At 43.8% G+C, this 13,679-nt stretch overlaps 1 protein-coding gene and 1 long non-coding RNA gene across 3 annotated transcripts in view; one reads left to right on the top strand and one right to left on the bottom strand.

The window, feature by feature from the left end:
* EFEMP1 (EGF containing fibulin extracellular matrix protein 1) overlaps window positions 1-13,679 on the bottom strand; it is a 378,486-nt gene that overhangs the window by 292,327 nt on the left and 72,480 nt on the right. The window lies entirely within an intron of this gene.
* Window positions 1-13,679, top strand: part of LOC134159044 (uncharacterized) — a 65,390-nt gene that overhangs the window by 45,268 nt on the left and 6,443 nt on the right. Inside the window, exon 1 of one of the 2 annotated variants that reach the window (XR_009963013.1) lies at window positions 9,759-9,824. The exons of the other annotated variant lie outside the window; for it this stretch is intronic. This is a non-coding gene — a long non-coding RNA (uncharacterized LOC134159044). Of the gene's footprint in view, window positions 1-9,758; window positions 9,825-13,679 lie in introns of those variants that run through there. 2 annotated transcript variants of the gene reach the window in all.

Here is a 13,679-nt window from a genome sequence, read left to right on the forward strand (position 1 = left end):
ACCTGCAGCATGGTAGAGGTCTGAAGGTGGTTCAGGGAAGCCTCTCCAGTCTGGAACAGAGGAGGCCTTGGAGGGGCTGGTTTGGTGAAGGTCTAGATTCCCAAATAACCATTTTGCTTGCTCTGTTATACACCAAGTGCTGAGCAAAGGGATCTGCTTTTCTTTTTCCTGTTTCTGTGTCTGGTGCCCTTGACCCTCACAGGAGTCACTAGAGAATTATTAGGTACCAATCTATGTGTGTGTATATATCACACACACATATAGATGCATTATCATTAAATGAAGGACTAAGCAATCGCACTGTGACTTAACTGGCTTACAATACAGCTGTATTGCTTTCAGATCTGGAGGAAACCCAGCTTTGGACTCGTGCGTTGCCTGCAGGTCTTCTCCAGCATGAAGGTGACTTTCAGTTAGAGCTGCCTTTACCATGGGGTTACAACTTGGTCTTTCTGGTCTGGTTGAACCACATTTATTGGAATAAAATACATGGCACAAATGCTGTTTTATGGGGTACCCTTAGTGCAGAAAGTGGAAGGAGGCTGGTGGACATCATTGGGATACTTAGAAGTGAAAAGAAATCAGTGATATGTATTTAAGACATAGGTGTGCTAAAGGGAGACAGGAGAAAAAGAACGATTCCTCAATGCTAATCTTCCTCACATACTATAGATGAGTTTAAGGGAAATTCAACCACTTGAAAAGGAAGTTTCAAATAGGAGGATTACCAAAGGCTGTTCAGGATGAAAGAGAGTGAGAACCGGCAGAGCAACGCCCCAGTCCACGCTCCAGTCAAGGGGATGCTAATGTGGCTCTCAGCTATTCAAAGCTGAAAAAGCAATAGATGAGGAAGCTGTATTCCCTGGGGAGGGATCTTTATGAAGGAGGGAAAAACATCTCCATGCTATGCATTAAACCAAGCACTCTGTGTGATTTATTCAAGCAAAAGGCATAAAGGCAACTGGAAATGAGAATATGCAGTTGTAAAGAGCAAGGAACAGGTCAAGTCTATTTTTAGCGTCCATAACATTATGGTTCTGTTTAGCAGAAGAAAAAGTGATAAAGTCCTCCTTAACCATAAGGCAGGGGTGAAAGCTCAAGCCTTTCTCTCCTCTCATTTTCTGACTAAATCCACTTTTTTCCTCTGTTTTTCCCAGTCTCTGTCCTGGCCAGGTCTAAGAAATTAGTATGTGTTGGGTTTTTGTTATAGGCTAACAGCGTTTTTTCTCCAGTGTTTGTGAGGAATGGTGGAAATTGCCCTTCTAGCAGACAGCTTGTGGGACAGGCAGCACAGGAAATGGTACCCACATGGAATAACTAGGGAGCTCATTTCTTCTTTCCATCCTTGTTACTGAGTGCTTGCATTGGTTTATTGCAGGTGTCAGGAAATGTGGCCAGTTTTAAGGTGGGGTAAGGTACAGACTGACATGAAAACTGTGATGAGGAGGGTACGTAGTAGCAGGGAATGGGATTGTGAGGAAAGTGGGAATGTGACTCTGAAACATCTGTAGGGTATTTAGCAGAGGGGATGGAAGGAGAGGTCTGCAAGGCATCACTGCTGCTGCACTGGACACGCGCCCTTTGGGAGCCAGGGAAGGCTTCCAAGGATGGAAAGAGGTGAGGTAGCTTCAGGACTCCTTACTTCTTACTTACATGGAATCATCTCTCTTAGCACTACACTGCTATATTTGGTTTTTCCACACAATAACTGCCGTTTTTGTGAAGTGTGATCCAAGAATATCTCCTCATATGACTCAAATGCCTGTCTCCCAAAGATTGTGTCAAAATCTAATTAATTACACTATCAGATGTCTGCATCATTCATTCCTGTAACTTGGTTTGCTAGGCTGAAAGATTTCTGCTGAAACACATGTAAAATGAGCTAGGGTTTTGATCCTTGCCTTCAGAAATCTTTACTGTGATGTTTTGAATACAGAATCTCTTCAGTCTAAATCTATAGCTGCAATTGAACAGTTGCACTATCAGTACCACTATCAGCATTACAGAAACATTTACATTCCCTGCCTATGGGGAGTACTATGTGAGTGCCATAAACACAGTCTGGTGGGGAGGTAACTCCAGGAGCTCTGTATCCAGTGTTTGCAGCCTGTGGCATTGGCAACTCATATGGGGCAAAATCCCATTGATACGGTTTAATGTGAAGTGTCCCTGCCCATGGCAGGGGGGTTGGAACTTGATGATCTTAAGGTCCTTTCCAACCCTAACTATTCTATGGTTCTGTGACATGCTTTAGTGTGAGGTGTCCCTGTCCATGGCAGGAGGGTTGGAACTGGGTGATCTTAAAGGTCCTTTCCAACCCAAACTATTCTATGATTCTATGATTTTGGGCAAAGCAAGTGGGGAGCACAAAGCCTACAGCAACTTGGGGTCCCTCCCTTGCTACTTATTCCCATTTTTTGCTTGAATTCCTGCTGAGCCTCTGAGTCTTTTTGCTTGAACACATCTGGGTCAGCTTCTGCCCTCAATTAGATGTCAGTTCAATTCTTGCTTTAAGCAGGTTTTCATGAGAACAGCTGAGGGCAGAAACTGGCCCTGGAAAGCTGCTGGAAATAAGAACATTGACAAATCTTATGTATTGTATAAGCAGAGGGGGCAGAAAGGGCAGTAGTCACAAGAACAGCTCCCTTGCCTGTCTTGTTGAAACAAACATCTTTTCTTCTAGGACAAACCCATTAGTTTTTATATAACAAATCAGGCTGTTTTGTTGTTTTAATGGCTTTATAAATGGAATTTGTTAACAGTGACTCCACTGTTGTGATGTTAAATGGTGGTAAATTGGCCTGCTGTGTTGCAGCCACCTCTTATTAGAAGTTCCTTTCCCTTCCTGTGCTAAGAGGCTGGGGTTTGAAAACCTGTGAACAAGGACATCATAGAGAATCTGATTCAATTCACTTTAAAAGCTGAATTAGAGCAATTGATCATTTCATTCTGGTGATCATAGTCTCCCAGTGGAAAAGACTGAAACATCTGTAATAGCCAGACTTGCAGAATCACAGTAAGTGAATCAGAGCTGTTTGGAAACTTATTTGTCAACTCACTGGCAGTTATGAATGTCATAATAATGATTTAAAAAATTGGCAGAAATAGCTTCAAGTCAAACTAAAATGGGAAAGTCTCAGTTTGGTTGCAGGAACATTTAAAAAATACAAGAAAATGGATATTTCTAAGTGAAAAGCCACAGAAATTGAAAGACAGATCCAAAGCTTTATTTAAGAACATTGGTAGAGGTGTTTAGATTACTCAGGTTGGTTTTGACTTTATTTTCAACATGGGACTTGGTGCTATGGGCACAATTCTGTGTCATGATTTGAAGTTCCTGTATTCTTCACAAACCAGACAATGTGCCAAATATGTTGTTTCCCAAAGGTGATGTTTCCTGAAGCCCAACAGAGATCACTGATGCACTTTATTACTAATAGTCATTATTCCTTGAAAGGGAGCAGTTGCATTTGTGAGCAGGTAGATGCTGTGCATAGGTTGAATCCTGAAGGACTTGTTTAGACAGTTTCCACAGAGTTACCCTCCTGCAAGGGACATGTATCTGCTGAGCCCAGAGATCTCCTTAATGGCATTATCAGAGCAACCGGCTCCTCAGAGAGATGCACATTAGAGCAAGAACAGCAGTAAGGTCAGGCTAGAAAACCCTGTGAGCTGAAAACTCCTTAGGCAAGGAATGTGTTGCAGAAGAGTCACAGGCAAACGTCAATGAAACATCAGCAGAACAGCTGAAAAGCAAAATAATGAGTTGGGAAATCTTCCATAATGGTCTCATCTGGAAGTGTGACTGGTGCATCGTTCTGGTACTCAGTGAAAGAACCCCCAACTTCATATTGCTTGTATTTTCTCCGCACATGTGGTTTTCATAGGTGCTGGAATGAAAACAGAGAAGCCTGTAAACCCCTCCATATGTAATCACATGGAAATCTCAGTATAGCTGCTTAGCCAAGGAAACCCCAATCCCTTTCTGCTCATCTGTACTTTTTGTCCCCCCCTTTTTTTTTTTGGTATTACTTTTGCTTCCTTGTTTCTTGTTTTTTGTGTTAAACCAATTGCCAGTAAATGACTGTTCATTGTTCCAAACCTGCACATGACTTCAGCTGACACTGACATGAACAATCTCAGACTCTAAGACAAGAACACCACCAGAACTAAAACATTCCTCTTAGCTAAGCGAGCTTGTGGTGAAGTGTGTACCACTCCTACTGATGTGACACTGGTTTTAGTGTTAAGAATAAGCTCAAACATTTTGCAGCAGCTTCTGTGTTTTCCTTGAAATCGTGCTCCAGAGGCTTTTAAATCCAAGAAGGCATTTTTTCACAAGGGAAAAATATAATAAGTCTTTGTGTTGAAAACAAATTGCTAACATGACCTGAGTGCTTTCCAACCACTCTGAAATGGGAGGACAAAGAAGTCACAGCGCATGTTCATCTTAGTCACCTTTTCTCTAAAGAAGGCACTTTTTGCATTTCTCCTGCTCCTCCATAGGTTTATAACTTTAAATTCGTGGCTCAATTCCAACCAAAGTTCATAAGGGAGAAGAGCAGAACTCTCACAGGTGATTGTGTTGATACAAATTTCATGGAACTAAGCAGATGGAAGTAACCCACTAGAAAAGTCCAGCCCAAATACAAGACTTGAGCAAGGATTTTTCCTAGGAATGACAGTCTTCTTCTGGCAACCTCGATCAGTGTAGCTGGGGGAAAGGGGCTCCACTGGTAGCTCTGTCAGTCACAGAATCATAGAATAGTTAGGATGGGAAAGGACCTTGAGATCATCCAGTTCCAACCCCCCTGCCATGGACAGGGATGCCTCACACATGCCTCACACCATACCATGTTGCCCAAGGCTCTGTCCAGCCTGGCCTTGAACGCTGCCAGGGATGGAGCATTCACAACTTCCCTGGACACCCTCACAGTAAAGAACTTCTTCCTTAAATCTAACCTGAACTTCCTCTGTTTAAGTCTGAACCCATCACCCCATGTCCTATCACTGCAGTCCCTGATGAAGAGTCCCTCTCCAGCATCCTTGTAGCCCCCATCAGACACTGGAAGCTGCTCTGAGGTCTCCACGCAGCTTCTCTTCTCCAAGCTGAACAGCCCCAACTTTCTCAGCCTGTCTCCATACAGGAGGTGCTCCAGCCCCTGATCATCCTCATGTCCTCCTCTGGGCCTGCTCCAACAGCTCCATGTCCTTCTGATGTTGAGGACACCAGAACTGCCACAAGACACAAATCAATATGAAACAAAACTTTACTGGGGCTTTTGGAACAGTGTGGTCCCAAAAGTGTATGGCTGGCTTGCAAGTCTTGTGGCTTTTTTTCTCATTCCAACCCCCCCCACACTTTTTTTTGTGTGTTTTTGTTTGTTTTTTTTTTGAGATAATCTCATTATATTTCTGGGAATTGTGAATGTTTAGGTTTGGAATATTTTCTGATTTCAACAATCTTTGCAGGAAATATGCCTGCAATTAGAATGAATATCCCAAATGAAATCACCTCTGTAGCAAGCAGGGCTTTCCCAGCCACGGGGCCATCCATCTCAGCCTGCAGCCATATAGTCATTATAAGGCGATGTGGGTTTTGAGAGGAAAACATTTACCAAGAAGGGAAATGACAGCACTTCTCAGGGTTAAAAGAAATGTATGTAAATAAAGATACCCTCTGCTTCCATAACCCAATTACAACATTGATGTGCGTGATCTGAAAATTATATGCTGTGAAAATAACACAGCATTACAGATCAGCATCTGACTGGCTCTCCTTGATTTCAGACACATGTAGGATAATTGCATGCTCCAACATAGATCTTAATTTGTATTGTTCCAGAAGAAAAGCCTTTATTTCTGTAAAGCAATTCTAATCCTAGGGCATTAAATAAACAAAAGCCTTTGAGGGAGGCAGAGATAGCAGCAGCTCCACTGGGTGAAAATGGACCTGCATAAGAGACCTGTTCTTGTTCCCCAAAGCACTCTCCGAGAGGCAGTGCCTGGCCTGTTTCTTCATGTGGTAGGGAGCAATAGTCTTTGGCTGGTAGAAGGCCCATGGTATGAATAAGGTTTGGGAAAAGAATGGTCTGTATCATACTGGCCAATGCCAAATTGCTAAGTGAAAATGCTGTGATAGAAGGCGCGAGTGTGGTATTTGCCAGGCATTCCATGAGAGAACCTGCACAGGCTCAGTCCCAGGAGCATCACTAGGAAGCTTTTAAATCCCTCCAGGGATGGTGACTGCAGCATTGCCCTGGGCAGCCCGTTCCAATGCCTGACCACCTTCTAAGTGAAGAAATTTTCCCTAATCTCCAGTCTAAACCTCCCCTGGTGCATCTTGAGGCCGTTTCCTCTTGTCCCGTCCCTAGTTCCTTGGGAGAAGAGGCTGACCCCCACATTGCTTCACCCTCCTTTCATGTTGCCAGCTTGCTGAGGCTGAAGGGGTGTTTTAAATGGAAGAATAAGAGAATTGGCATGTGCTATTGCTATCAGATACCACAGTAAAGCTGAGAAAGTCTCTTCTGTAGCTTATTCACTTCCTGTGGTAATTTTGCAGGCAGCGTTACATGACCATAGCTGAGCTATTATTTTATTTCCAATTCTGGGTAGCACTGTGTATTTTCTGCCTTGTGGCAAAGAAAACCTGGAGCAATGAAATGCATGAACCTGATGGTTTCTGAACATTGTCGATGCTGCCAAATTACACCTTCTGGTGAACAAGCTGAAAGTTCAGTGTGTTCCCTGATCTTTAAAGCCTTTTAAAGCACCACCATCCCCTTCCCCAGCTGAGCCTGGCTGTGCTGTTAATGTATGACAAATCTGGGAATGACTCATCAGCTGTTTGCTACTGTGCACACGTTGGATGTTCGTTGCCCTCGCTGTACAAGCAGTTGCAGATCGAGCCTGCAGTCGTGAGTCAAGCTGATGTTTTGAAGCCAGGGAGTGTTGTGGGGAAAATGAACGTGTGCCGGTGGTACCGTGTGCTGACAAAAGCTGATCCTTCCAGCGGCTCAGGAGAGAAGCTGCTGCTTAAGAAGCTGCTGCATTTTGAACTTAGGAGAAAGAAAACATCCCAAGAACCTAATAGGAATATTCAGTTCACTGTTTTTACAGACAGGCCTGCCTCAGTTCGAATGTTCCAGCCTTAAAAGCACAGGTTGAGCTCAGTTAGCTGAAAGATTCCATTGTAATTCAAATTAAAGGAATAATTTGAACAAATAACTCTGAAGTTGCTGCCTGCTTAAGCACTATCAAGCACGAAGGCAGGACTTGCAGCTGCCTGAATGTGTCTTTCCATCTCCTTTGAGCATTCTACTTCCTTCCTGCGTGGAAAGCAACATGATAAGTTAACATAACCATGGCAGGGAGTGTTGTTTTGCTACATGTTGAAGCAGAGGTGAGGTGGGACCTTACGGCAGGAGGGGTAGACCTCCTTCCCTTGGAGAGTTATGGAACTTGCTCAAAAGTGAGCAAGACAATGGGATATTGCTGCGAGGTGCAGGTAGCAGCAAGGGGTGGCACCATTTCCCGTTGATGGCTGGGAATCATGTATACTTTTGTTGTCTCACAGAATATTATGGAGGTGGCTGGGAAGAACAAGCAGCCAGCACAGCTGCAATGGGTGGAAAGCGGTACTGTTCAGAGGGGACAGGGAAACAACACAGAGCTTCACCAGGTGCAGGATGAGGCCTATGCTTTCTAATGCATTGCCTTACCTTGGAATGTAACTGATCATTTCCTGCTTTCTGGTTCCCAAGAGAATGCTCTGTGATCAAGGCTGGCCGCAAATGGTGACGAACTGTTTGAACTCGATCCTCTTTGAACTGTGCAACCTCTGAGGAAAGCTGGGGAAGTTTAGGGAGGAAACCAGCTTATCTTTTCCTTCTTGCTGGATGGATGCCCTTATTTTGTTTCAGATCCTTCAGCTTTAGTTTTGCTATGGAAGTGTTACTTATTCAGCTTTCAAATATTTGGTCAGCTTATTAATTTTTCATATGCAGGAGCTTTGAATATTTCTCTTTGAAATGCCAAAACTAAGCTCTTTTTTCTTCTTCTCTGGGCAGTGTATTTGGTTCTCCAGCTATGACCTTCTCCCAAAGGCTGCTTAGAAAAATAGCCAAGGACAGATTCTCCAGCTTGTGGACGTCCGGTGGGAGCGCTGTAAGTGATGAAAAAGGTCCCGTTGCAGATACTAAAAGGGATGAAATATTTAGCATGTGAAGGAGAACATCCAAGATCACAGTGGTCAGAGGAGAAAACCACGTGGGCTCTTTATTTGCTGTAATAGTTATTGTTTGAATTCTTGCTGTTACTATTGCTTTACCCTCTGGTGTTGCTTTACCAGGAACAACTTTTTAGGGCAAAAGATGCTAAAATGAACTAAATGTGGAGTTTATTGCTTTGTTTCTTGTATGTAGTATTTTTCTTGCTTTACTTCAGGCTTGCTTCCATTTTTTTTTCCTGTATGATGAATGTAGAAACAGCACTAGCATGGGCTTGTTCTCCTTGCCATGCTCCAGACCATATACTACCTCTTCCTTACAAACTTCTTCTGGATGAATTTATCCTTTCCAACTTCTCCAGCCTTCATTTAATATTAGTACTTTCTTTTTCTTTAGTTGTTCTTTATCAGAGTAGTTTTATCTCACCCACCATCTTCCATTTCACTGCTCTTACCAAGTTTCATATCATAGAATCATAGAGTAGTAATGGAAAGGAAAGGACCTTAAGATCATCCAGTTCCAAACCCCCTGCCATGGGCAGGGACACCTCACACTAAACCATGGCACCCAAGGCTCTGTCCAACCTGGCCTTGAACACTGCCAGGGATGGAGCATTCACAACCTCCCTGGGCAACCCATTCCAGTGCCTCACCACCCTCACAGGAAAGAATTTCCTCCTTATATCCAATCTAAACTTCCCCTGTTTAAGTTTTAACCCGTTACCCCTTGTCCTGTCACTCCAGTCCCTAATGAAGAGTCCCTCCCCAGCGTCCCTGTAGGCCCCCTTCAGACACTGGAAGCTGCTCTGAGGTCTCCACGCAGCTTCTCTTCTCCAGGCTGAGCAGCCCCAGCTTTCTCATCCTCCTCGTTGAGTTCAGATCTGCAGGCTCCAGGCTCCAGCTGCCTCATACAGTGAGTAAATGAAGGTTGCCTCTCATTACATGGTACGCCTCGCCTTTTCCTCTGCTCCCCACAACCTGCTCCTCCAGGCAATTCATTTTACACATCTTTGTTGAGAACAGAGTTGTTGAGAACTGTATTGTAGATCAGTGCTTATTTATTGACTTGTGTCTTGTTATTATTTTGATAGACGGGTTTTGGTGTACTGCATACCCACCCCAGCTCTTCTCTCTTGCTGGTTTATTACCTCTGTGTGGTGTTTCTCAACATTCCAGATGGTGACTGAGCTGTGAGTGCAGGGCAAACCATGCCTCACAGAAAGCAGTAGGATACTGGTGGTTGATGTAAGGCAGAAGAATACCAAGGGCATCTTTGTACATAAACAAGATGTCTAAGAAGCTTTCTGAAAGTGCCTGTGTGAGTTAATATACCAGTTCATGTCTGTGTTCAAAAGTATTTGGGAGCTTCAAATCTTTCAATTGTTTATGTGATTTTTTTTTTGCTTGTACTTGGTTATTCTTTAAAATTAGACAAGACCAGAGGCTCATGATATGCATTTGAAGGAGCTGATGTAAACCTGAATACATTCCCTGATAGGGCTTTTCACATGAACAGCATAGAAACTGAGGAAGAAACTGAGGAAGTGGAAACAAAGCTGCAGCTCCAAGCACGTAAACAGAGCAGAGGGAGTCCAAGGTATCCAGCTTGTTTTGGTGTGACACATTTGTCTTGGGTTCAGCTGATAACACCACTGATAGCACCGATGTTTTCAGGCTGAAAGTCAAAACAACAGCACTGTACCAGCTACTAAGAAGGAGAAAAATGACTGCTACTGCTGAACCCAGGACAGCATTGCAATAGTGATTGCCAGCCCTGAAGAGAAATTCTTTGATATACTGTGTTTTGCTTGTTGTTTTCCCAAGTTCCTGAGCTGTCCCCATCAGTGCAGCTCTGTGGAGCAGGCTGTGCTTTCCTTGTGCTGGTGAAGGAAGAGAAGTGTGAAAACATCCACCTCTGAAACTCCATCACACTGCAAAACCACTGTGTCAGAATTTATAGTGAATACCTGCAAATTCTGGCAACATACCAGGAGATCTAATACCACCCCAGCACAACAGAAATTTAGCATGCAGGCACAGGCTTTACTGGGCTATAATTGGTTCATATTGCTCCACTTTTACAATCCTGCATTCAAATACATTCTCACTGAAAAAGAAACTGATGAATCTTCAATACCAGGAGAGCCTGAGACCATCAACAGACTTTTAATGAGTCTCAGGCTGCATTTCTGCTCTTGCAGGGCTGCTAAAACATGGTCTTGCCCAGGGGGACACTCAAGAGCCAATACAGCCACTTAGAGAAAGAAGTTTGTGGGACCAGTGGAGCAAAGTATGGAAAACCCAGTGCTTAAAAACCCCACTGTGTATTCAGAGAACAGCCTGAAGGAGTTGGCAATGACACAGCACAGGAAAATCAGGCTTTCAAAAGGGAACACTGTGTGTATGCTGGAGCTGGTGAGCTGGAGCCTCCGTAGAGGGGTCTGTCATTGTGAAGCTTTGTGCAGGGGTTGTGAGGGCAGAGGTAGAAATACCAACTCATAAGTAGTTCCAGAAGGGCTACATTATTCTCACATGGCATATCAGTGAACGGCACTTAACTGTGGACAGGTATGTGCACAGAAATACAAGTTTGTGTAATCACATTGCAGCCAAAGAACTCAGGTGTTATGGCATTAGAAGAAACAGATTCAGTCCAGCAACACTGTATGTGAGATAAAGTACTTGTGGGCCACATCAGTGCTTTACAGCACTCCTCTGGTGAAAACTTTAGCTCATAGCAAAAGATATGGTTGACATAAACGTGATTCTATGACTTTAAGGCCCTAACTTTTAGTTTTTCTACTAATTTTAAATGGCTCTTACATTGTGTTTAATCTCACTGTATCTCGCTGGTTTGTGGGGCTGTGTGGTGCTGTTCAGTTTGTGCATGTTTGGAACCAGGGAAAGCATGAGGAAGATTCCCCAGCACAGAGCTGTAGATGAGTCTTGAGGTTCTCTTTCCTCCTGACTACCACAAACACTTCAGCACCTTCATTTGGCTTTCCAGATACGGAGACATTATTGCAATTCGTGTTGTACATTTGTTGATGTACAACAACGTTGTACAGCAAACGTTGTACATTTGCTTACAGCCTAAACAAAAAGTCCCATGCATTCCTTTTTTAGAGCCCAAACCATACAAGTGGCTGGTAGCTTGGTTGACACTCTGGATCCATGAGGTAAATCATAGAATCCCAGCCTGGTTTGGGTTGGAAGAGACCTTAAAGCTCCTCCAGCTCCAACCCCTGCCACGGGCAGGGACCCCTTCCACTAGAGCAGCTTGCTCCAAGCCCCTGTGTCCAACCTGGCCTTGAACACTGCCAGGGATGGGGCAGCCACAGCTTCTCTGGGCACCCTGTGCCAGTGCCTCAGCACCCTCACAGCAAAGAGCTTCTGCCTAATACCTAACATGAGCTTCCTTGTTTAAGTCAGCTCACAGACGATGCTGCATCAGCCACAGCTACAATCAGACCCTTTCTCACAAAGTGGCCATGTAAAGCTCGTCTGTCTAGACAGCAAAATGCCTTGAATCTCAGTAAACTATACTAGAATTCCCAGAAAAAAAGTCTGAATCATTTTCCTGCTCTTTTATGAATTCAGATATCATTCCTATTTTAATTCACCTATTCCCACCTAATGCTTAATTAAGGCAGGTATTCTGGGGTAGCTGGTTTTAATTTCCTTCTAGCTGTGCTTCAATTTCTGTTGTTGCTTCACTGCTGATTTTACTTTCGCAATTGATTGGGAAGGTTTAGGCTTCCTTTAATGTTAGTCTTTAAATACTCGCTCGCAACAGGGACCCTCAAATGCTTATTATATTGGACTACATGATGAGAAACAGTCTGCAGTGCCAGATCTGGTGGGTGATCTCCTCCTGCTGTATATATCTCCACACAGGCACAGATGCTTTCAGTGGTTTTGCTACTTGTATTACATTACCATTGTTATAATTAGTTCCTTCTTTACAAATCTCCCAGATAGCACAGGAGCCACACAAAGTAGCCATCAAGAAAAGATTGTTTCCTTGATAGCTGTATCAAATGGCTCTGTCTCTCTGGCACAGTAAGCTACTGAGCAGTGCCACCACTCAGGCAGCTCTTTTTTCCCTGTGAATATGGAGTAGGAATGAATTGAGGCACATGGAGCTGTATTATTAACCTGCCGTGTCATCATAGTCCAGTGATTACCAGGTCCCTGTCAGCAAATTCAGTGTGCAACATGCTGACTAAAATACAAATGGGGAAGTATAACTCAAGCAACCCAAGGAAAGTTACCTTGGAAATAGTTAAAAAACAAAGGAAAATAAGAATGGGTGCTGCGATTAAGGTAACGTTGTTAACTTGTGATAGTATGGCATATTTTTCAGCTTCTCTTCATCAAAATGACATCTACTGTAATTTCATCAGGGACTGTAGTGATACATCAAGGGGAAATGGGTTTAAGTAACAGGAGAAGTTCAGGTTAGATATAAGAAGAAGTTCTTCCCTGTGAGGGTGCTGAGGCGCTGGCACAGGGTGCCCAGAGAAGCTGTGGCTGCCCCATCCCTGGCAGTGTTCAAGGCCAGGCTGGACAAAGCCTTGGATGACATGGTCTGGTGTGAGTTGTCCCTGCCCATGGCAGGGCATTAGAACTGGATGAGCTTTACGGTCCTTTCCAACCCAAACCATTCTATGGTTCCATGACTATTATGAATAGTCACAACAAACCTGATTGAAGAAGCAAATGAAATGCACAGCGATAGTTCTTTTCCTATCAAACCACTTGGTTTAACAGCATGTATCTAAGCCACCCTCAGTTCAGGGTCAGCACTGCCCCAGTCCTTAAAAAGCACCATCAAGGGCTCATGGCCTTTCCCCCAGGGGGATGAATGGGACTTAAGCAGTGCTGAGCACCAGTCAGTGGTGTCCCAGCTCAAGGCCAAGGGTTCATCCTGGTTTGCAGTGGTTCAGTGAGGGAAAGGTGTATTAGGCCATGAAGCTGCAATACTTGGCAGTAAAACAGGGAAAAAAAAAACATTGGTATAGAGAACACATTCTCAAACCTTGGTTGAATAGCTTCAATTTTTAACAGAACTTGGGCTAGGGAAAGCAAGACATTTATTAAGAATTGTTGTCTTGGCTTTGTTTTTAGCCTTTTCCCTTCATTGTGGTGTCTCAAATGGCAAACTCAAAGGCAAATATGTCATTTTATATTAAACCCTTGTTCAGCCAATGGTCCAGACTCTTCCCTGGGGTGACTTTCATAGCTTTATGCCAGGAACAAATTTGATTAGTCTCAAGGAAGGATAAAAATCCCCCAAGGTCTGAGGCCTGTTACCTCAGTGTTATACTCATTTGCAACTCCTTCAAGGTCTCTCCTTCCTTAACGGTGCTTTGGAAGGTTCAGACCTGGGATGAAGATGACAGCTCCCTGCTCTGAGAAGTTCTTTTTGTCTTGTGGATGGTTTTTTCAC

This window comes from Pezoporus occidentalis, unplaced genomic scaffold, assembly GCF_034315485.1.
Source record: "Pezoporus occidentalis ecotype Australia unplaced genomic scaffold, CSIRO_AGI_Poc_V1 ctg10, whole genome shotgun sequence".
In the NCBI taxonomy this organism is placed as follows: Eukaryota; Metazoa; Chordata; class Aves; order Psittaciformes; family Psittacidae; genus Pezoporus; species Pezoporus occidentalis.